Genomic DNA, 22,779 nt, shown 5'->3' on the forward strand with positions numbered 1-22,779 from the left:
GAGGCTCCTCAAGAGCTTTTGGCTTGGAGGAGCAAAGTTGGCAGGAAAGTCCTCAGGAGAGTATGCTGGTTTCTACAGCTCTGAGGGTGTTAGCACCAAATGAAACGGTCTCCTCCTGGCTGAGAGGCTGTCTCCTGCCGTCAGTCTGATGCTCCCATCCATGGGAGGAATTGGGTGTGAGTCTCTCGGGGCACGTCACAGGCACCCTAAAACAATTCAAGATGACATGGCCTACCCCAGTGCCCCGGCAAAGGGGCCCTTTTCCGGAAAAGAGTTGAGGGAGGGGTGGTGGCCGGGCGTCCGCCTCCGACTTTTCTGGTGTATGGGGCACACAGGGATGGCACTAGCGTCTGTGGGGAATGAAAGTATCTCTTGCTCGAAGGCTAGTAGGTAGCTCTGAAAGGCAGGGTTCCCCAGTTGGAGTCCAGAGGGACAGCATTCTGGGAACGGAAGTCTGAGGAATGAGGTGAGGTTTGGAGCCTGGGCCTTGTGGCAGGCCCGGCCCCAGGGGACAGCAGCAGGGAGGGGACCCCCAGAGGCTGAGGAGCAGGAGATGTGGGCCTGGCTGCAGCCTGACTCCCGGAGGGCTTTCTGGGGGTGTTCGGATGCAACTTCTCGGGATACCGGGCCAGGCCCAGGTGGTGGCCATGCAGACATGTGGCACCCCAAGCGAATTCACCGGGTGTTTTCCGGCCAATTCTCACCAGCGTTCTGCCCAAATCGGGATCAATTTATGCAGAAGAATGCTCGTAAGAATTGGCCAGCATGGAGCAGCCCTGCAGACCGCCCTGTTTCCCGTGGCCGAGGGCCCTTTCTCACTAGGGCATGACACGGCCACCTGGAATACGTGCGGAGACCATGCTGCCCACCCGGGGGCCCAGGGGCAGGGAAGCTTTCCCAGAGCAGTGTTGAGGGAGGGGTTGTGGCCGGTCGTCCACCTCTGACTTTTGGGGTGGCTGCGGCCCCCAAGGATCAGGCTGACCTCAGTGGAGGCACGAAGGTTTCTCTCCATAGGAGGCTAGTCCATAGTACCGAAAGGCACTGTTAGCGCCGGGGCAGTAGGGGGAGTCGTGGCGCAGGTCTCAGGGTTCCCCAGTTGGAGGCCCTGAGGGATAGGGCACTGGAAACTGATGGCTGAGGAAGCAAGTGAGGTTTTGTGCCCGGCCTCATCTGCCAGCGCTAGGGAGGGGACACCCGGAGGCTGAGGTGCAGGAGGCATCAGCCGTGCTGGAGCCTGACTCCCGGAGGGCTTTCTAGTGGGCTTCGGGCGGGACTACTCTGGATTCGGGGCCAGGCCTAGGGCGCGGCCCTTCAGGCGTGCAGTGCCTGAAGCGTTTGACGGACATTTTCCGGCCAATTCTCACGAGAGTTCTGCCCAAATCGGGATCGATTTGGGGAGAACTCTCGTGAGAATTGGTGGGCATTGGGCAACCCTGCGGACGGCCATGTTCCCCGTGGCCAAGGAGACTTTCTTGCTTGGGGCATGTCGTGGCCACCCGGAAAACACACTGAGATGACATGGCCCACCCGGGGGTCCCAGCGCAGGGGCGCTTTCCCTGAACAGAGTTGAGGAAAGGTTTGGGGCCTGGCGTCGGGGCCTGGGGCCTCCGACATTTGGGGCGTCTGGGGCGCCAAGGGGGCGGCCTGCAGACGTGCGGCACCCGAAACGAGTTCACTGGGCATTTTCTGGCCAGTTCTCTCGAGTGTTCTACCCAAATCAGGATCGATATGGGCAGAACACTCATGAGAATTGGCTGGCGTTGAGCAGCCCTGCGGACCGCCCTGTTCCCTGTGGCCAAGGGCCCTTTCTCCCTCGGAGCATGTTGCAGCTACCAGGAAAACACGCCGAGATGACATGGCCCACCCTGGCGTCCGGGCGCTTGGGAGGTTTCCTGGAGAGAGTTGAGAGAAGGGTTGTGGCAGGGTGTCTGGCTCTCACTGTTTGGACTTCTGGGGTGCCCAAGTCTGGGGCTGGCCTCAGTGGGGGCACAAAAGTTTCTCTCACTCCAAGGCTTGTCCACAGCTCCAAGAGGTACCATTTGGGCCAGGGCAGTAGGGGGAGTCATGGCGGGGGCCTCAGGATTCCCCAGTTGGAAGGCCAAAGGGAAAAAGTCCCTGGAAATGGAAGGCTGAGAAAACAGGTGAGGGTTCACGCCTGGGCTTAGGGACAGGGCAGGCCCCATCAGCCAGCGCCAGGGTGGGGACCCCCAGGGGCTGAGGAGCAGTAGGCGTTGGCCTGGTCTGCATCTGACTCATGGAGGGCTTTCTGGCACCGTTGGAGCCACAACCACTCAGGATCCCGGGCCAGGCACAGGTGCAGCCCTGAAGACATGTGGCACCCAAAGCAAGTTTGCCAGGGTTTTCCTGCCAATTCTCACTGGGTGCATATAGTGGCCATTTGGAAAATGCGTTGAGACGATGTGGCCCACCCAGGGGCCCCAGTACAGGGGAGCTTCCCTGGAGTATGTGTTCAGAAGGAGGTGTTCTGAGGAGGTGTTCTCTCTACTCTCTCTCTGTGCCTACTTGTGATCTCTGTCAAAATCTTAAAAAAAAAAAAAAAAAAAAAAAAACAAAAAACCACCAAGCATGTGTCTCTCCTTCTCCCAGGAATCAGAGCAGGTGTATAGACTTTAGGTGGGAGGTGCCTGCTTATCCCCACCTGACAACCCTTCTTCACTCTGGCTCCACAAGGACCGAAGTTTGGAAATCAGTGTCTGAGTCAGTCATGCAGCTTGTCCCAGGACATCAGAATTCAGAGAAAACAGCAAGCCCATGGTGCACAATGTCACATCTATGTCAGGATGGGAGGTAAAACTTCTCTTTCACCCCAAACATCCTGGGATTTCTCTCATCTCCAGTGGAGCCCCAAAGTCCAATGCAGCTGTCAGCAATGTAGAGTGGCGGCCAGAGTTCCTGAGTTTCCCCTGCAGAGGAATCTCATTTTCTCTGTTTATTTCTGGCTTACAAAGGTATTCGGAACATCTCTTTCCTAGGCAACCCCATGGATTCTAAAGGGCAGATGAGACGGACTCGGTGTGTGTTTGGAACATAGAATGTGTTCCTTCATCTAACACTGTTTATTCCATTGGTCCTAGGCTGTGGTGGAATGGCTGGCATTTCGAGGTAGGTGGCTGTTTGTGGTCAGATCGAGGCTTGGATGATGGCTTCTCCTTTGTCCAAGGTGATGTGTCCTAACGAAATAGACTTTTCTATCCAAAGAGTTCCACTGAAGGCAGAGGAAAAATTCAAAAGGATTCCAAAGAGCCTTAGACGATTGAAAAGGGAAGCTTGACTTTCTAGTTTCACTCAGTGGACCATCTAGAGAGTTGGACATGCCGTCCTTTCTCTGCAGTTTCATGGGTGGTGAAGTCAGAAGGAGAGTCTTTGGGAATTGCCCTGGATAGAAGCATTCTGATGGCTTCACAGGGCATGGCGTCAGGAACCCTGGGGTGAATTTCTTTGGCTGCTTGCGGGACACTGGGTGAGTCATGTTCTCCCCCAGGTTTTCTGTTTCCCCCTAAGGAAATTGCTGGTAGGGAATGTTCTGCTTCAAGTGGAACTCTCCTGCACTGTCGGTGAACATGTGGGTTGTTGCAGCCACTCTGGAAAAGAGTATGGTGGTTCCTCCAAAACCTAAGAACTGAACAACCCTGGGATTCAGCACCTGCTCTCCTGGGTATTTCCCTAAAGGGCACAATGCACATTCAGTGGGGCACAACCACCGTGATATTTACAGCAGCATTATCAACCATAGCAAAATGATGGTGGGAGTCCCAATGTCCATTCACTGATGAGTGATTTCATATATATGTATATATATGAATGTATAGATAGATAGATAGATAGATAGAGATAGATAAGGATATATGTAGATATATAATCTCCCACATTTTCTTAATGGAATAGCAACCAGATTCAAAAAGAATGAAATCTTACCATTTGCAAGGATGTGGATGGATCTAGAGTGGATTTAGCTAAGCAAAATCAGTAAGAAAAGACCAATAGCCTATGACTTGACTCCTATGGAATTTCAGAAAGAAAACAGATGAACATAGTGAGGGAAGAAAGATAGGCTAATGAGAAAACATACCTCAACCTTACAGCAGAAACCAAAGGTTGCTAGAGGGCAGGGGTTTGGAGGGGAGGGGTTAAATGGGTGACAGCTGTTAGGGAGGGTACTTCTTGTGATGAGCTCTGGGTGTTCTATGCAGGTGAGGAATCATGAAACTCTACCCCTGAAGCAAAGGAATGAACACTGCATGGAAACAAATTCGAATGGAGGTCAAGGAAGGAAAGAAGAAGACCATGTTCTACTTCATGAAGGGTGAGGTAAAAATGGAGTGATTTTGGCTCTCCTGTTCTGCCAGTGATCCTTTTCAATCACATTGTGGTAGGATACACTAGTTTCTGATTGCATAAGGAGCCCTCAGAAAGCTGCCAGGAAAGATTCAGATGTCAGAGCATGTCCATGTTCCATCGATATGTTCCTTCCAGTTTGCCCAGGTACAAAGGTAAGTGGAGAGAAATATGGCAGAAGAGGAAAGGAGGTGTTAAGCATTCAGAAGGTAGCCTTCCCCCTTTCTCATGACAGCCTTGGGCCAGTGAAACTTGAGAAGCAGAGTGGGGGGTATCCCAGAGCTCTGAGGCAGACAGGGGAGTCTAGGCAGACAGGTATGCCTAAAGCTAACAGGAACCCCTGAGAAGAGCTTAGCTAGGGGTGTGGCAGGCCTGAGTTGCTTGTCTGGAGGTGGGTTCCCTGAGGAGCTGAGTTGAGGAAGGGGGCCAGGCAGAGCATCAGGCTCTGGGGGGCTGCAGAATGTCGGGGTGTCCTCATGGGGGCATGCTGGTTTCTGCGGCTCTGAGAGTTTTGTGCAGCTCCAAATGGACTGGTTCCCTGTTGAGTGGCAGTCAGACTCCTAAGGTGTGGCTTCAGGGTTCCCAGTCTAGAGGGCTTTGGGGACAGGCCCCTGAGGAAGGAAGCTTGAAAACGCAACTTAGGGTTAGGATTATGACCTTAGGTCATGGCAGGCCCAATATGCCAGCACTGAGGTTGACTCCCCTTGGGGTTGAGTTGAGGGAATGCAACCATCAGTGCAGCAGGATTGGGGTTTCTGGCCATGCGAACTGCTGAGTGTGGTGGTGGCTTTAGAAGGGCATGCTGGTTTCTCCCTCTCTGAGGGAAGTGCAGAGTTCCAAACAGCATGTCCCCACCCCTACCCCCATGGTGGTCGGATTCCTGGGTTGTCCCAGAAAGGTACTTAATCTGGGGAATTTGGGGCCAGGCCTCTTGGGATGTAAGCCTGAAAACAGAAACTAGAGTTATGGTAAGGGCCTTAGGGCAAGGCAGGCCTGATCTTCCAGTGCTCTTGGCAGGCTGCCCAATGGGGTGACATAAGGACGGGTATCAGGCAGCATGCCAGATTCCGAGTTTGTGTCCAAGGAGGCTACAGAAGCTGGGGGTGTCCTCAGGCTGGAATGCAGGTTTCTCCCACTCTGAGGGTTCTGCAGAGCTCCAAAGGGCTTTCTTCTAATGTGGGGGCTTTCCTCCAAGGGGTGGCACAGTCCTGGGGTGTCACTGAGGCATCCTTTGTCTGTGCCAGCCAGAGTCTCAGAGGTGTCAAATATGGAGGGGTTGGGGGACAGGCATCTGGGCATGGAAGCCTGTACACTCCACCTAGGGTTAGGGTTAGGGCCTAAGGGCATGTCAGGCCCAATGTGCCGGTGCTGATGTGGGCTCATCATCTCAGGTTTGAGATGATGGCATGCATCCAGTGGCACAGCAAAATCTGGTTTTATGGCTATGGGGGCCTCTCATGGTGGGGGTGGCTTTAGGGAGGCTTGAAGGTTTCTCCCTGAGGATTCAGTGGAGCTCCAAACCACAAGGTTTCCTCCCAAGTGGTGGGTGCAGTCTTGTGGTGTCACTCAATAGTCCTTAATTCAGGGGATGTGGGGGCATTCCATCTTGGGATGGAAGCCTGGAAATCCAAACTAGGGTTATGGAAAGAGCCTAGGGGAATGGCAGGCCTGATCTGCCGGTGCTGAGGTGGGCTGCCCAGTGGGCTTAGTTGAGGGTGGGCATAAGCAGCACATCAGATTCCGGGTTTATGTCCGGGGGACACAGATGCTGGGGCTGGCCTTAGAGGGAATGCAGGTTCCCTGCTCTGAGTTTTCTGCACAGCTCCATATGGCACCATTTCACCCTAGGATGTTGGCGGCATGTCAGTGTGAGTCTCAGGCATCCCCAATCTGGTGGGCTTTGGGGTCAGGGCTTTGGGTATGGAAGACTGTACACCCCACCTAGGGTTAGCTAGGGACATGGCAGGCCTTATATAATGGTGCTGGGGTAGGCTCCCCTCAGGGCTGAGTTTAGGACATTTATCCAGTGATCCTGAAGAATCAGGGTTTGTCGCCAGGGGGCCACTGATGGTAGTGGTGACTTTAGGGGGATATGCAGGTTTCTCATCCTCTGAGGGTTTGGCACAGCTACAAATGGCAAGGTTTCCATCTGTGTGGAGGTCAGATTCCTGAGGTGTTGCTCAGGGGTCCTTCATCCAGTAAGCTTGGGGGCCTGGCCCTTCAGAATGGAATCCTGAAGATCCAAACAAGGGTTAGGGTTGGGCCTTGGGTCATTGCATGTCCTATCTGCCAGCTCTGAGGCAGGCTTCCCTCAGGGCTGAATTGGGGGTATATGTCCAGCATCACAAGTATCTCACCTTATGGCCAGAGGGGCTGCTGATGGTTGGGGTAGCTTTATGAGGGCATGCAGGTTTCTCCCCCTCTGAGAGTTTGGTGCAGCTCCAGTCAGCCCAGGTTCCAATCACTTGGTGTGCAGAGTCCTGGGGTGTCACTCAAAGATCCTTTATCTGGGGGCTTGGGGGCCAGGACCCTTGGAATGGAAGCCTGAAAACTGAAACTAGGGTTTCTGTTATGGTCTAGGGGCAAGGCAGGCCCGATCTGCCGACGCTGAGGCAGTCACCCCAGGAGTCTGAATAGTGAGAGGCATTGAACTCATGTATATCTGGCTCATAGAGGGCTTTCTAGCAGGGTTTGGGCCACAACCACTCGGGACCCCAGTCTAGGTGCAGACAGAGACCCTTCAGACATGTGCTACAGGAAGCAAGTTCATTTGCAGTTTTCTGGCCAATTCTCATGAGCTTTCTGGCCAAATCAATATTGATTTGGGCATAAGCTCGTGAGAATTGACCAGTATTGTGTAGCGATTCAGGCCATGCTGGTGCCCATGATATAGAGCACTTTCTTGTTAGTTGTGTGTCGTAGCCATCTGGGAACACAGGCAGAACTAACATGGCTCTCCCAAGAGACCACGTGCAGGGAAGCTTTCTGGAGGCAGAATTGAGGGAGGGGTTTCAGCTGGGACTCAGCCTCAGTTTTTGTGGCCCCATGCATTGAGGTTGGGGGTAGCATCAGGGTGTGCATGCAGTTTAATCTCACTCTGAGGGTTTTGTGCAGATCAGAGTGTAACAGTTTTCTCCTGGGTGCCATGCGGATTCCTGTAGTATGTTTTAGGGGTCCCCAATCTGGAGGACTTGAGGGACAGTCCCCTGGGGACGGAAGCCTGAAAACCCAACCAAGGGTTGAGGCCAGGGCCTGGGGTCATGGCAGGCCCGATCTACCAGCCTCAGGTGGACACCTCAGGGGACTGCATAGCAGGAGGCATTGGCCTCATGTGCATCTGGCTCATAAAGGCTCCCAGGGTTTGGGCTGCGACCACTCGGGACCTCGGACCAGGCCCAGGCCTTGGCCTTGAAGACATGTGCTGCAAGAAGCATGTTCACCAGGGGTTTTCTGGCCAATTCTCATGAGCTATTGGCCCAAGTCTTTATTGATTTGTGCAGAAACCTTGTGAGAACTGGCCGGTGTTGGGCGGCGATTCAGGCCACGCTGGTGCCCATGGTCTAGAGCGCTTCTTCACTAGGTGTGTATCTCAGCCATCCAGGAACGTGAGCCAGGCCCTTGCGGATCCCCCAAGGAGGCCTTTCAGGGGAGCTTTCCAAGGGCAGAGTTGAGGGGGGGTTCTGGGTGGGCATCAGCCTCTGTGTTTGCAACCTGGTGGGGCGTGGAAGGTGAGGAGTAGCCTCAGGGGGGGCATTAAGGTTAATCCCACTTTGAGGATTTTGTGCAGCTCCAAAAGGCACAGTTTCCTTGTGGGTTGCAGGCAGAGTCATGAAGTGTGGCTCAGGCATCCCAAACATACTGGACTTGAGGGACAGGCCCCTGAGTTGGAAGCCTGAAAACCCAACCAAGAGTTCAGGGCGGGCACCACAGGGGGCTGAGGAGTAAATGGAATTGCCTTCACATGCTCCAGGATCGTAGAGGGCTTTCTCACAGATTTCAGGCTTTGACCACTCAGGACCCCAGACTAGGACCAGGTGACGGCCTTGTGGATATCTGCCGATGGAGGGCGTTCACTGGGGGTTTTCCAGCCAATTCTCATGAGCTTTCTGAGAATCAAAAAGCTAATCATCTATTTGGGCAGAAAGCTCAGGAGAATTGTCTGGTATTGGGCAGCGTTTGGGGCCATACTGGTGACTGTGGTCTAGAGCACTTTCTCACTACGTGCATGACATGGCCATTTGTAACACCAGCAGGGTGCACATGGTTTCTACACGGGCCCCTGTGCAGGGAAGCTTTCTGAGGGCCAAGTTAAGGGAGTGGGTACGGCTGGGCTTCAGCCTCCATGCTGGTTGCTGACGGGGTGCCAAAGGTGGGAGATGGCCTTGTGGGGGCCTGTAGGTTTCTCCCACTCTGAGGGTTTTGTGCAGCTCTGAGCGGCATGGTTTCCTCCTGGGTGGCAGGTGTAGAGAGGCAGTGTGGCTCAGATTTCCTCAATTTGAGGGCTTGAGGGACAGGACCCTGGAGAAGTAGGACGGAAAACCCAAAGGAGGGTTAGTGCCAGGACCTAGAGGCATGGCAGGCATGATCCGCCAGTACTGATGCGGGCACCTCAGGGGTGAGTAGCAAGAGGCATTGGCCTCATGTGTGCCTGGCTCATAGAGGGTATTCTCGCAGGGTTCTGGCCAGGGCCTGAGGTATGGAAGGCCCAAATGTCCAGCACCAGGGTAGGCAGCCCAGGTGGCTGAGTAGCAGGTGGCATTGGTCTTGCATGCACCTGGCTCACAGAGGGCTTTCTCACAGGGTTCCATCCTCGACCACTCTGTACTCCGGGCTAGACCCAGTCAGTGGCCCTGCAGACCCTGCTCAGGAAGCTTGAGATCACCAGGTGTTTTCCAGCCAGTTCTCACAAGCTTTCTGCCCATATCTATATTGATTTGGACAGAAACCTCATGAGAATTGACTGGTGTTGAGCAGTGATTCGAGCCGCACTGGTGCCTGCAGTCTAGAGCGTTTTGTCACTATGTGTCTATCAGCCATCCAGAAACATAGGCAGGACCCATACAGCTCCCCCGAGAGCCCACGTGCAAGGGACCTTTCCAGGGGCAGAGTTGAGGGAGGGGCTCTGGCTGGGCATCAGCCTCCGTATTTATGCCCTGTTGTAGTGCTGAATGTTGGGCGTAGCCTCAGGAGGTCATGTAAGTTTTTTCCGCTCTGAGGGTTTTCTGCAGCTCCGAGTGGCACGGAATCCTCCTGAGTGGCAGGCAGTCATGCAGTATGACCCAGGGGTCCCCAATTTGAGGGCTCGAGGGACAGGATCCTGGGGAAAGAAGACTGAAAACCCAAAAGAGGGTTAGTGCCAGGACCGAGGGGCATGGCAGGCCCAATCTGCCAGCACCAGGGTGGGCACCCCAGGGGGCTGAGTAGCTGGAGCCATTGACCTGGAGTGCACCTAACTCATAGAGGGATTTCGCGCAGGTTCTTTACTTGACAAGTCGGGAACCCAGGCCAGGCTCAGGAGGTGGCGCAGCAGACATGTGCCATAGGAAAAGAGTCCACCATGGGTTTCCAGCTGGAAAACCCCAACAAACTCGCTTCATGTGCCTCATGTCTAGAGGGCCACCCCTGGGCCTGGCCCGGGATCCCTAGTTGTCCCAGCTAGAACCCTGCCAGAAAGCCCTCAGTGAGTCAGGTGCATGCCAGACCACTGCCTCCTGCTACTCAAGCTCCTGGGATACCCTCCTTGGCATTGGCAGATGGGGCCTGCCATACCCCTAGGACCTGGCCCTAACCCTTCCTTGGTTTTTCATTCTTCCTTTCCCAGGGTCCTGTCTCTTGAGCCCTCAACTGGGGGAACCCTGAAACACACCCCATGAGTCCTCCTGCCACCTAAGTGGAAACAGTGACTTCAGAGCTGCAGAAAACCCTCAGACCAGGAGACAGCTCCATGCCCCCACCCCACCCCGAGGCAATCTGCCACCATTGGAGCCACACTGGGCCAAAAACTCAGAGGCTGACACCCAGCCTCAACCCCTCCCTCAACTCTCCCCCCAGAAAGCTCTCCTGCACTGGGGGTCCTCAGAGGAACCATCTGGTCATGGCCCATTTCCTAGGGGGTCTCAACATGAACCGAGCTTGAAAGGGCTCTAGACCATAGGTGACAGTATGGCCAGAATGGCCGCCCAGTGCCGGCCACTTCTCAGGAGCTTTCTGACTCAGTCGATTTTGATTTGGGCAGAAAGCTCCTGAGAATTGGCTAGAAAATCCCCGGCAAACTCGCCTCCTGTGGCACATGTCTGCAGGGCCTCCAACTGGGCCTGGCCCGGGGACCCCAGTGATGGCAGCCAGAATCCTACGAGAATGCCCTCTATGAGTCACACATGCCCGAGGACAAAGACTCCTGCTTCTCACCCTCTAGTGTTCCCACCCCAGTGCTGGTGGTTCAGGCCTGCTCTGCCCCTAGGCACTGGACCTAACCCTTGGTTGTGTTTTCAGTGTTCTTTCCCCATGGGTCTGTCCCTTGAGCCCTCTAATTGGGAAACCCTGAGTCACACCCCATGAGTCCACCTGCCACCCAGGAGGAAACCATGCCTTTTGGATCTGCAGAGAAACCTCAGAGCAAGAGAAACCTTTATGCCCACACTGAGGCCATCCCCAACATTTGGCACCACACTGAGCCAAAAAGTCGGAGGTGACCCCCAGCCACAACCCCTCCCTCAGCTCTGCTCCAGGAAATATCCCGTGCACAAGGGCCCTTGGGTGGGAAGTGCAGTCACGGCCCATTTTCCAGATGGCTGCAACACACACTGATCAAGAAATCACTCTAGTCCACAGTGTGGTCCCAATTGCCACCCAATGCTGGCCAATTCTCATGAGAATCGATACCGATTTGGGCAGAAAGCTCGTGAGAATTGGCCTAAAACCCCCCGGCAAACTCTCTTCCTGTGGCGCATGTCTGCAGGGACACCACTTTTACCTAGACTCGGGTCCTGAGTGGTTGCGGCACAAACTCTGTGAGAAAGCCATCTACAAGCCAGGTATGAGTCCAACACCTCTTGCTATTGAGCCCCTGAGTGATTGCCTTTGTGCCAGAAGATCTGGCCTGCCATGCCCCTAGGCTCTAAATTAACCCTAGTTTCGGTTTTCAGGCTTCCATTCCAAGGCTCCTGTCCCCAAAGCCCTCAGATAAAGGACATTTGAGTGATACCCCATGACTCCACATGCCACGTGATAGGAAGTCATGCTGATTGGAGCTGTGCCAAGCCCTCAGAGGGGTTGAAACCTGCATGCACCCATAAAGTTATCCTGACCATCGCGGCCCTCCGGCTATAAAGCCAGATACTTGTGACGCCGGAAGCATGTGCCCAATTCATCCCTGAGGGCAGCCTGCCTCAGATCTGGCAGATATGGCCTGCAATGACACAGGGCCCTAACCCTAACCCTTGTTTGGGTTTTCAGGATTCAATTCCAAGGGGCCTGGACTCCAAGCCCTCCAGATTAAGGACCCCTGAATGACAACCCAGAAATCCACCTGCCACACAGATGGAAACTGTGCCATTTGAAGCTGCGTTGAACACTCAGAGGGGGAGAAACCTGCATGTCCCCCTAAAGCCACCCCTACGATCGCCCCCCTCCCCAGGACAAACCCTGATTCTTCAGGATCATCAGATGAATGTCCTAAACTCAGCCCCATGGGGAGCCCACCTCAGTGCTGTCAAATTGGGCCTGCCATGTCCCTAGACCCTAAGTGTAACCTTAGGTGGGGTCTACAGGTTTCCATACCCAGAGGCCTTGCCCCCAAATCCGCTAGACTGGAGATGCCTGAGACTCGTGCTGGCACACCCCAGTCTCCTAAGGTGAAATAGTGCCAGTGGGAGCTGCAGATTCCTCAGAGCGGGGAAATATGCATGCCCCCGAGGTCATCCCCAGCATCTGTGACCCCCCTGGACTCAAACCCGGAATATGACCCCCTGCCTGGGGCCTACCCTCAGCTCAGCCCACCAGGGAACCCGCCTCAGCACTGGCAGAAATGGCACTGCGATTTCCAAGGCCATGACCCGAGGCCCTTACCATAACCCTAGTTTGGATTTTCAGACTTCCATCCAAAGAGACCGAGCCCCCACATCCCCCAGGAAAGGACAACTGAATGAACCCACAGGACTCCACCCACCACGTGGGAGGAAATCTTGTGGTTTGGGGCTCGCCAAACCCTTAGACGGGGAGAAACCTCAAGACCCCTAAAGCCACCCCCACCATGAGAGTTCCCCATGGCCATAAACCCGGATTCTGCTGTACCACACCGATCGCATGCCCTGGACTCAGCCCTGAGGGGAGCCTCCATCAGTGCTGCCACATTGGGCCTGCCATGACCTTAGGCCCTAACCCTAACCCTAGGTAGGGTGCACAGGCTTCCATGCCCAGAGGCCTGTTACCCAAGACTGCTGATGGGCAACTCTGAGACTCACACTGGCATAGATTAAGGATGCTTCAGTGACACCCCAGGACTGCGCCCCCAACCTATGAGGAAACCGTGCCCTTTGGAGCTCTGCAGAACTCTCAGATTGGGAGAAACATGCATGCCACTCTGAGGACAGCCCCAGCTTCTGTAGCCTTCATGGACACAAACTCGGAGTCTGACGTGCCACCTGATGCCCACCCTGAAGTCAGCCCACTGGAAAGCCTGCCTCAGTACCAGCAGATGGAGCCTGCTTTGCCCCAAGGCCCTTACTACAACTCTAGTTTCTGTTTTCAGGCTTCCATCCCTAGAAGCCTGGCCTCCCAACTCCCCATATTAAGGACCCCTTTGTGACAACCCAAGAATCCGACAGCCACGTGTAAAGGGGTGGGGGTGGGAACCATGCTGTTTGGAGCTCCGCAGTGCCCTCAGAGAGGAAGAAACCTGCACAACCTTCTAAAACCACCCCAACCATCAGTGGGTCCCCTGGCCAGAAATGCCGATTCTGCCACACCATAGGATGCAGTTGTTCAACTGAACCATAAGGGGATCCCACTTTAACGCCAGGAGATTGGGCCTGCAATTTCCCAAGGCCATAACCCTAACCCTAAGTTGCGTTTTCAAGCTTCCTTCCTCAGGGGCCTGTCCCCAAAGCCCTCTAGACTGGGAACCCTGAAGCCACACCTTAGGAGTCTGACTGCCACCCAGCAGGGAACCAGTCCATTTGGAGCTGCACAAAACTCTCAGAGCCGCAGAAACCAGCATGCCCCCATGAGGACACCCCGACATTCTGCAACCCCCCAGAGCCTGATGCTCTGCCTGGCCCCCTTCCTCAACTCAGCTCCTCAGGGAACCCACCTCCAGACAAGCAACTCAGGCCTGCCACACCCCTAGCTAAGTTCTTCTCAGGGGTTCCTGTTAGCTTTAGGCATACCTGTCTGCCTAGACTCCCCTGTCTGCCTCAGAGCTCTGGGATACCCCCCACTCTGCTTCTCAAGTTTCACTGGCCCAAGGCTGTCATGAGAAAGGGGGAAGGCTACCTCCTTTCCTCTTCTGCCATATTTCTCTCCACTTACCTTTGTACCTGGGCAAACTGGAAGGAACATATCGATGGAACATGGACATGCTCTGACATCTGAATCTTTCCTGGCAGCTTTCTGAGGGCTCCTTATGCAATCAGAAACTAGTGTATCCTACCACAATGTGATTGAAAAGGATCACTGGCAGAACAGGAGAGCCAAAATCACTCCATTTTTACCTCACCCTTCATGAAGTAGAACATGGTCTTCTTCTTTCCTTCCTTGACCTCCATTCGAATTTGTTTCCATGCAGTGTTCATTCCTTTGCTTCAGGGGTAGAGTTTCATGATTCCTCACCTGCATAGAACACCCAGAGCTCATCACAAGAAGTACCCTCCCTAACAGCTGTCACCCATTTAACCCCTCCCCTCCAAACCCCTGCCCTCTAGCAACCTTTGGTTTCTGCTGTAAGGTTGAGGTATGTTTTCTCATTAGCCTATCTTTCTTCCCTCACTATGTTCATCTGTTTTCTTTCTGAAATTCCATAGGAGTCAAGTCATAGGCTATTGGTCTTTTCTTACTGATTTTGCTTAGCTAAATCCACTCTAGATCCATCCACATCCTTGCAAATGGTAAGATTTCATTCTTTTTGAATCTGGTTGCTATTCCATTAAGAAAATGTGGGAGATTATATATCTACATATATCCTTATCTATCTCTATCTATCTATCTATCTATCTATACATTCATATATATACATATATATGAAATCACTCATCAGTGAATGGACATTGGGACTCCCACCATCATTTTGCTATGGTTGATAATGCTGCTGTAAATATCACGGTGGTTGTGCCCCACTGAATGTGCATTGTGCCCTTTAGGGAAATACCCAGGAGAGCAGGTGCTGAATCCCAGGGTTGTTCAGTTCTTAGGTTTTGGAGGAACCACCATACTCTTTTCCAGAGTGGCTGCAACAACCCACATGTTCACCGACAGTGCAGGAGAGTTCCACTTGAAGCAGAACATTCCCTGCCAGCAATTTCCTTAGGGGGAAACAGAAAACCTGGGGGAGAACATGACTCACCCAGTGTCCCGCAAGCAGCCAAAGAAATTCACCCCAGGGTTCCTGACGCCATGCCCTGTGAAGCCATCAGAATGCTTCTATCCAGGGCAATTCCCAAAGACTCTCCTTCTGACTTCACCACCCATGAAACTGCAGAGAAAGGACGGCATGTCCAACTCTCTAGATGGTCCACTGAGTGAAACTAGAAAGTCAAGCTTCCCTTTTCAATCGTCTAAGGCTCTTTGGAATCCTTTTGAATTTTTCCTCTGCCTTCAGTGGAACTCTTTGGATAGAAAAGTCTATTTCGTTAGGACACATCACCTTGGACAAAGGAGAAGCCATCATCCAAGCCTCGATCTGACCACAAACAGCCACCTACCTCGAAATGCCAGCCATTCCACCACAGCCTAGGACCAATGGAATAAACAGTGTTAGATGAAGGAACACATTCTATGTTCCAAACACACACCGAGTCCGTCTCATCTGCCCTTTAGAATCCATGGGGTTGCCTAGGAAAGAGATGTTCCGAATACCTTTGTAAGCCAGAAATAAACAGAGAAAATGAGATCCCCTGCCAGGTGCTCCCTGCAGGGGAAACTCAGGAACTCTGGCTCCCACTCCAGATTGCTGACAGCTGTGTTAGTGCGACTTTGTGGCTCCACTGGAGACAAGAGAAAAGCCCAGGAGTTTTAGGGTGAAAGAGTAGTTTTCCCTCCCATATTTCTATGGATGTGACATTGTGCACCATGGTCCTGCTGTTTTCTCTGATTTCTGATGTCCTGGGACAAGCTGCATGACTGACTCAGACACAGATTTCCAAACTTTGGTCCTTGTGGAGCCAGAGTGAAGAAGAGTTGTCAGTTGGGGATAAGCAGGCACCTCCCACCTAAAGTCTGTATACCTGCTCTGATTCCTGAGATGAGAGACACATCCCTGTTTCTTAAATGGTCATTCACTTCCTTCTAATGCTAGCCAATGCCCTTGTCCTTATTGGAGAAGCAAATAGAGTCTTCCAAACAAACACTCAACTCCTCGGTTCCAAATGCACCATGAGTCAGGTTTAGTTTCCACCTGGGTCCAGAGCCCCACTGCGATAACCCTCCTGAACCATCCAAGCAGCACATTACCAGCAAACCTGGGGCAATGGGGCTCAATGCTGAGTGGGGACCTGGCTCCAGAGGTTGTTACCACCACTCTTTAGCCTGGGGAAACAGAATTTTCAGCTCACCACTCCCTCCTTTAAAAACAAGCTGCAGAGCCTTACCTTTCAAAGTCTCTCAGCCAGCAACTCTTGACTGCCCTCACAAACAGCAGGCAGGCAGCACTGACGCTTCCTCGCCACTGTAGTGCAGCTCGCCACTGCCTCCAGTGGTGGCAAGCAGCATTGTCATGCCTTCCAGGGTCTAGCACCACAGCTCACCACTCCCTCCTGTGGCGTGAATTGGCACTGCCGGGCCTTCCACAGGCTCCTAGAGCAGCTCACACCCCCTCCACAGGTCTAAAGCCACCCTGGCACTGTCCTTCCAGATTGGAGACCTCTGGGCCACATCCCAGGGGTCTGCCTGCCACCCAGGTGGAAACCATGCCATTCAAACCTATGCAGAACCCTCAGAATGGAACAAACCCACATGCTTCTCTGAGGACACCCCAACTTCGACTCCCACTCTGGCCACAAACTCACAGCCCGATGTGCTTCCTGATCCCCGTACTAGACTCAGCCCCTGGGGTTCCTCTCTCAGCGCTGGCAGATCGGGCCTGGAAACCCCTAATCGCTAACCCAAACCCTAGGTTGTGTTTTCAGGCTTCTGTGTCCAGAGACCTGGCCAAAAAGCCCTCCAGATTGGGAACCCCTCATCCACATCCATGGACCCCTCCTGCCATTCAGGAGGAAACTGACATTCAGAACTTCCCAGAACTCTCAGACTGGTAGAAACCGGCAGGTATTCTTGAGGCCACCCTCACTGAGGATGGCCCAGGTGAGAATAAAACCTGGAGGCTGACATGCCACTTGACCCCCATGCTCGACTCAGGCCCCTGGGAATCCTACCTCAGCACTGGAAGATTGCGCCTGCCATTCCCCTAGGATTTAAGCCAGTTTGGTTTTTCAGGCTTCCATTCTGAGGGGCTTAGCTCCCAATCCCCCCAGATAAAGGAACCCTGATTGACACTCCAGGACTCCGTCAGCACATGGTAGGAAACCTTGCCATTTGAAGCTGTGCTGAACCCTCAGAGGCAGAGAAGCATCCATGCCCTCTTAAATCCTCTGTGACAATCAGTGACTCTCTGGCAATAAAGCTGCATCTGCTGTGCCGCCAGACACATGCCCTCAGGGGAGCCTGGTAGGTTGCACAGTGCTGGCAGGTCACACCTTCCATGCCCCTAGGCCCTAACTCTAACCCTAAGTGTGGTATACAGGCTTCCAAGCCCAGAGGGCTGGCTCCCTAACCCATCAGATTGGGGACACCTGAGACTTACACAGGTACTCCGCCAGCCTCCTAGGGTGAAATGGTCTCATTTGGAGCTATGCAAAAACCTCAGAGCAGGCAAAACCTGCATGCCTCCCGAGACCACCCCCAGCATCTGCCCCCCCCCCCCCCCGAATCAAATCCAGACTCCAACCCGCTGCCTGATGCCCACCCTCAACTGGCCCACCATGGAGTCCACTTCAGCACTGGGAGATTGGGCCTGCCATGCCCCTAGGCCCTAACCCTAACCCTAGTTTGGGTTTTCAGCTTCCATTCCAAGGGGACTGGCCTCCATGCCCCCCAGATTAAGGACCCCTGATGGACAACACATGAGTCCACATGCCACATGGGAGGAAACCTTGTGGTTTGAAGCTGTGCCAAACCCTGAGATGAGGAGTAACCAGCATGCCCCTGTAAAGCCACCCCTGCCATCAGTGGCACCCCTGACCATGAAGCCAAATTCCGCCTTGCCACAGGATGCATGTCCTCAACTCAGCCCTGACGGGAGCCCGTTTCAGTGTCAGCAGATGAGTCGTGCCATGCATCTAGGCCCTAACCCTAGTTTGGGTTAATAGTTTCCATTCCAAAGGGCCTGGCCACCAAGATCCATGGATTTAGGGCCCCTGACCAATACCACAGGACTCTGCCCACCACATGGTAGGAACCTGTGCCACGTGGAGCTGCGCCAAACACTTAGCGTGGAAGAAACCTGCATGCCCCCATAAAGCCACCCCCACCATCAGCATCCCCCTGGTCAAACCCAGATTCTGCCATGCCACTGGATGGATGACCTCAACTCAGCCCTGAGGGTAGTCCACCTCAGCATGGGCAGATCAGGCTTGCCATGCCCTTAGGCCCTAAGCCAAACACTTAGGTCTGGTGTACAGGCCTCCATGTCCAAAAGGTTGGCTCCCACACCTGCCAGATTGGAGAAGCCTGAGTCTCATGTCGGCATTCTGCTGGCCACCTAGGGCAAAATGGTGCCATTTGGAGCTGCACAGAATCCTCAGAGAGGGGAAACCTGGATGCCCCCCTAAAACCACCCCCACCATTGGTGACCCTTCAGCTACAAACCCAGATTCTGCCACAGCACCAGATGAATGCCCTCAACTCATCCCTAAGGGGCCCTCACTGCGTGATGCCTGTCCTCAACTTAGACCCCTGGGGATCCTACCTTAGCATTGGCAGATTGGACCTGCTATGCCCATAGGCCCTAACACTAACTCTAAGTTCTTTTTTCAGCCTTTTGTCCCAAGAGGTCTGTTCCCTAAACCCTCCAGATTGGGGATCCCTGAGCCACACCCCAGGACTCTGCCTGCCACCTAGGAGGAAACCATGCTGTTTGGAGCTGCATAAAACTCTATGGGTGGGAGAAACTTGCATGACCCCCCAAGGCCACTTCCATCTTTGGCACCCCACCAGGCCACCAACACAGAGCCTGACATTCAGCCTGAGCCCCTCCCTCAACTCTGTCCCTGGAAAGCTGCCCTCAGTGGGGGACCTCATGGGAGCCGCGTGTCCCAGGCCCAAGCTTCTGGATGATCGCAACACACACCTAGACAGAAAGCATTCTAAACAGCAGGCTCGAGTGTGGTCCGAATCACCACACAACACTAGTCAATTTTCCTGAGCTTTCTGCCCAGATTGATAATGATTTGGGCAGAGAGCTTGGGAGAATTGGCTGGAAATCCCCCTCTGGCTGCACAGGCCTTCAGGGGAGCCACCTGGGCCTGGCCTGAGGTCCCTAGTGGCTGTGGCCCAAATCCTGCAAGAAAGTGCTCTAAAAGATAGGCACACATGTGGCCAAACCCTCCCTATACTAAGCCTCCTGGGTTGCTGGTCTCAGTGCTGGCAGATCAGGCCTGCCATACCTGTAGGCCCTAACACAAAACCCATGTTGTGTTTTCAGGCTTCTGTCCCCTGGGGCCTGTACCCCAAGCCCTCCTGATTGAGGATGTTGGAGCCACACTCAAGGAGTCTGCCTGCCTCCCAGATGAAAACTGCAGAGATGCACAGACCCCTCAGACCAGGAGAAACCTGCATATTTCCCTGAGGCCAACCCCAAATTCAGTAACCCCCACCATAGCCTGACAAGCTGCATGACCCCTGTTCTCAACTCAGACCCATGGAGATCCTGCCTCAATGCCCACAGATCAGACCTGCCATGCCCCTAGGCCTTAACCCTAAACCTAGGTTGTGTTTTCAGGCTTCTGTCCCTAGAGGCCTGGCCCCCAAGCCTTCCAGATTGGGGACTCCTGAGCCACACCCCAGGACTCCGCCTGCCACCTAGGAGGAATCCATGTCATTTGGAGATGCACAAAACCCTCAGAGCAGGAGAACCCTGCATGCTCCTGTGAGTCCACTCCCATCTTCAGTACCCCACTGGGCCACCAACACAGCCTGATCTCAGCTGGACCCCCTCCCTCAACACTGCCCCCAGACAGCTCCTATTAGCTGGGGCCTTCAAGGGAGCCTTGTGGTCCTGGCCTGAGTTCCCGCATTGTTGCAACACACTCCTAGTGAGAAAATGCTCTAAACAATGGATGCAACTCTTGGTTCTTCTGTGGACCTAGGTTAGGGGCTAGGTTCCACAGTGGCTACAACAGCCTGCATACCTACCAACAGTGCAGGAGGGTTCTGCTCTAAGCAGAGCTTTACCTACCAGCAATTTCCTAAGGAGGAAATGGAAAGCTGATTCACCCAGATTTAGGCAAGCAGCTACAGAAATTCACCCTAGAGTTCCTAAAGCCAAACTCCTTAAAGCCACCAGCATGCCTCTAACCTGGAGTATTCCCAAAGACTCTCCTTGTGACTTCATCACAAATGATACTGCAGAGAAAATATGGCATGTCCAACTATCTAGATGATCCATTAAGTGAAACTAGAAAGTCATGCTTCACTTGTAAATCCTCAAAGCCTCCTTAGGATCATTTTGAATTTTCCCTCTACCCTCACTGTAACTCTTTGGCTGAAATGATGAATCAGTTAGGATACATCACCTTTGACAAAGGACAAGACATTATCCAAGTCTCTATCTGACCACAAACAGCCACCTAACTCTAGATGCTGGCCACTCCACCACAGCCTAGGCCCAATGAAATAAACACTGTTAGATGAAGGAATGCATTTTATTTTAAGAGTACACACTGAGTCTATCTCATCTTCCCTTTTGAATCAAAGTGATTGCCTGGGAAAAAGATGTTCCAGATACCTTCGTAAGCCAGAAATGAACAGAGAAAATGGGATCCCCTGCCAAATTCTACCTGCAGGGGAACTCAGGAACTCTGGCATCCACTCTTGATTTTTGATAGCTGTTTCAGTTTGACTTTGTGCCCCCCCTAGAGACAAGAGAAAAGCCCAGGAAGAGAAGTTTTACCTCCCATCCTGACGTGGATGTGACATTGCACCCAACACACCTGCTGCTTTCTATGAATGCTGACATCCCATGACAAACTGCATGATTTACTCTGACGCTGATTTCAAAACTTCAGGACTCATGGAACCAGAGTGAAGAGAGTTGTCATTTGGGGATAAGCAGGCATCTCCAACCTAAGGCCTGCACATCTGCTCCAATTCCTTGGAGTAGGGGAGACACATGCTTGTCTCTAAGTGGTAATTAACTTCCTTGTACAGTCGACCAATGCCATTGTCCTTTTTGGAGAAGCGAATATACTCTTTCAAAAAATCTTCAATTCATTGGTTCCAAATGCAAAATGATTCAGGTTTGGTTCTCTCTGGCCCCAGACCCCTACCAGAGACCCCTCCTGCACCATCCTGACAGCCCATTACCACCATACCTGGGGACATGGGGCACAATGCTGAGTGGTTGGATGACTCCAGGGGTTGTTTCCACCACTCTTGAGCCTGGGGAAACAGTCTTCAGCTCAACACTCCATTCTGTAAAAACAAGCTGCAGTGCCTCACGTTTCAGGGTCTCTCACCCAGCACCTCCCCACTGCCCTCAGAGCCAGCAGGATGCACTGACTCCTCTTCCAGCATCTTTCACACTGCAGCTCGTCACTGCCTGCAGTGGTGGCAAGCAGCATTTCCATGCTTTCCAGTGACTCTTGAACCACAGCTCACCACTACCTCTACTGGCATGGTTCTGCACTGCCTGGCACTCCAGCGTCTTGAAATGCAGCTCACAACTGCCTCTACTGGTCTCAAGCCACACTGGCACGTCTTCCACCATCCCTCAGACTGCAACACAACACTGCCTCCAGTGGAGAGAATCCACACCACCTCGCCATCCCAAACCTTGCACTGTGTCTGTCCCCTGCACCCATTGTCAGGAAGCTCCGGTGACATCTTCCAGCATCTCGCCCACAGCAGCTTATCACTGCTTCTCTTGGCAGCATGCTGAACTGCATCATGTTTCAGCATCTGTTTCAGTAGAGTTCAGCATTGCCTCCAGTGGTGGAAAGATGAGTGATGAGAGCTGCTTGATGGCATGGCAGTGCAGAAATCTGTCACTGAAAGCAGCGCTGAGCTTCATTGGGAGAGCTGCTGGAAGATGTGCCAGTGTAGCTTGCAGGCACAGGAGGCAGTGGTGATCTACATTGTGATAGCCTGGAAGAAATGGCATCATGGTTTCCCATTCCTGGATGCAGTGGTCAGCAGCAGTGCAAGGAATGCCAGAAGGATTTGAGTGCTTCTGGCGGCAAAGAGAGGCAGTGTTGAGATGCAGTGTGAGACGATGGACAACATGGCTGTGCACTTTGTTGCCACTGGAGGCAGTGCTGAGCTGTCATGAGAGACGCTGGAAGGGGTGACAGGGAAGTATCCTGCCACTGGAGGCACTGCTGAGCTGCAGGAGTGGCATGCCCCTTAAGGCCACCCCCACCTTTGGCAGCCCCTTGGCCACAAACCCAGAGCCTGACTAGCTTCCTGAGCCCTGCCTTTAACTCAGCCCACCAGGGATCACACCTTAGCAGTGGCAGTTCAGGCTGGAATGCCCCTAGGCCCTAACCTCAAACTTAGTTTGGGTTTTCAGGCTTCCATCCCCAGAGGCTTGGCCCCCAAGCCCTCCAGACTGGGGACACCTTAGCCACAGCCCTGGCCTCCAGGACAATATCCCAAATTGATATCGATTTGGGAAGACAGCTCCTGAGAATTGGCTGGCTTTGTGTGACAGTTTGGATCACATGCATGTGTGTCATTTGGAGTACTTTCTCATTAGGTTCATTTTACAACTGTCCTGGACCATAGACCGGGTCCACATAGTCCCCCAAGGGACCCCACTGAGGCAAGCTCCCCAGGAGCAGAGTTAAGGACTGGGGTCAGAGCATCAGGCTCATGTTTGGGATTCAGGGGGCACCATAGTTGGAGTTGGCCTCAGGGGGCCATGCAGGTTTCTGGCTCTGAAAATTTTGTGCAGCTCCAAACAGCACATTGACCTCTTGGGTGGCAGTGGAGTCCTGG

At 53.4% G+C, this 22,779-nt stretch overlaps 1 long non-coding RNA gene across 4 annotated transcripts in view; it reads left to right on the top strand.

Annotated features, from left to right (window-relative positions):
* The window catches only part of LOC131827425 (uncharacterized), a 47,174-nt gene extending 26,153 nt beyond the window's left edge, over window positions 1-21,021 (top strand). For all 4 annotated transcript variants that reach the window (XR_009352021.1, XR_009352019.1, XR_009352020.1 and 1 more), the window contains exon 6: window positions 19,268-21,021. This is a non-coding gene — a long non-coding RNA (uncharacterized LOC131827425). The remainder of the gene's footprint in view (window positions 1-19,267) is intronic.
* The last annotated feature ends 1,758 nt before the right edge of the window (window positions 21,022-22,779 follow it).

Source organism: Mustela lutreola, chromosome 1 (assembly GCF_030435805.1).
Source record: "Mustela lutreola isolate mMusLut2 chromosome 1, mMusLut2.pri, whole genome shotgun sequence".
Lineage (NCBI taxonomy): Eukaryota > Metazoa > Chordata > Mammalia > Carnivora > Mustelidae > Mustela > Mustela lutreola.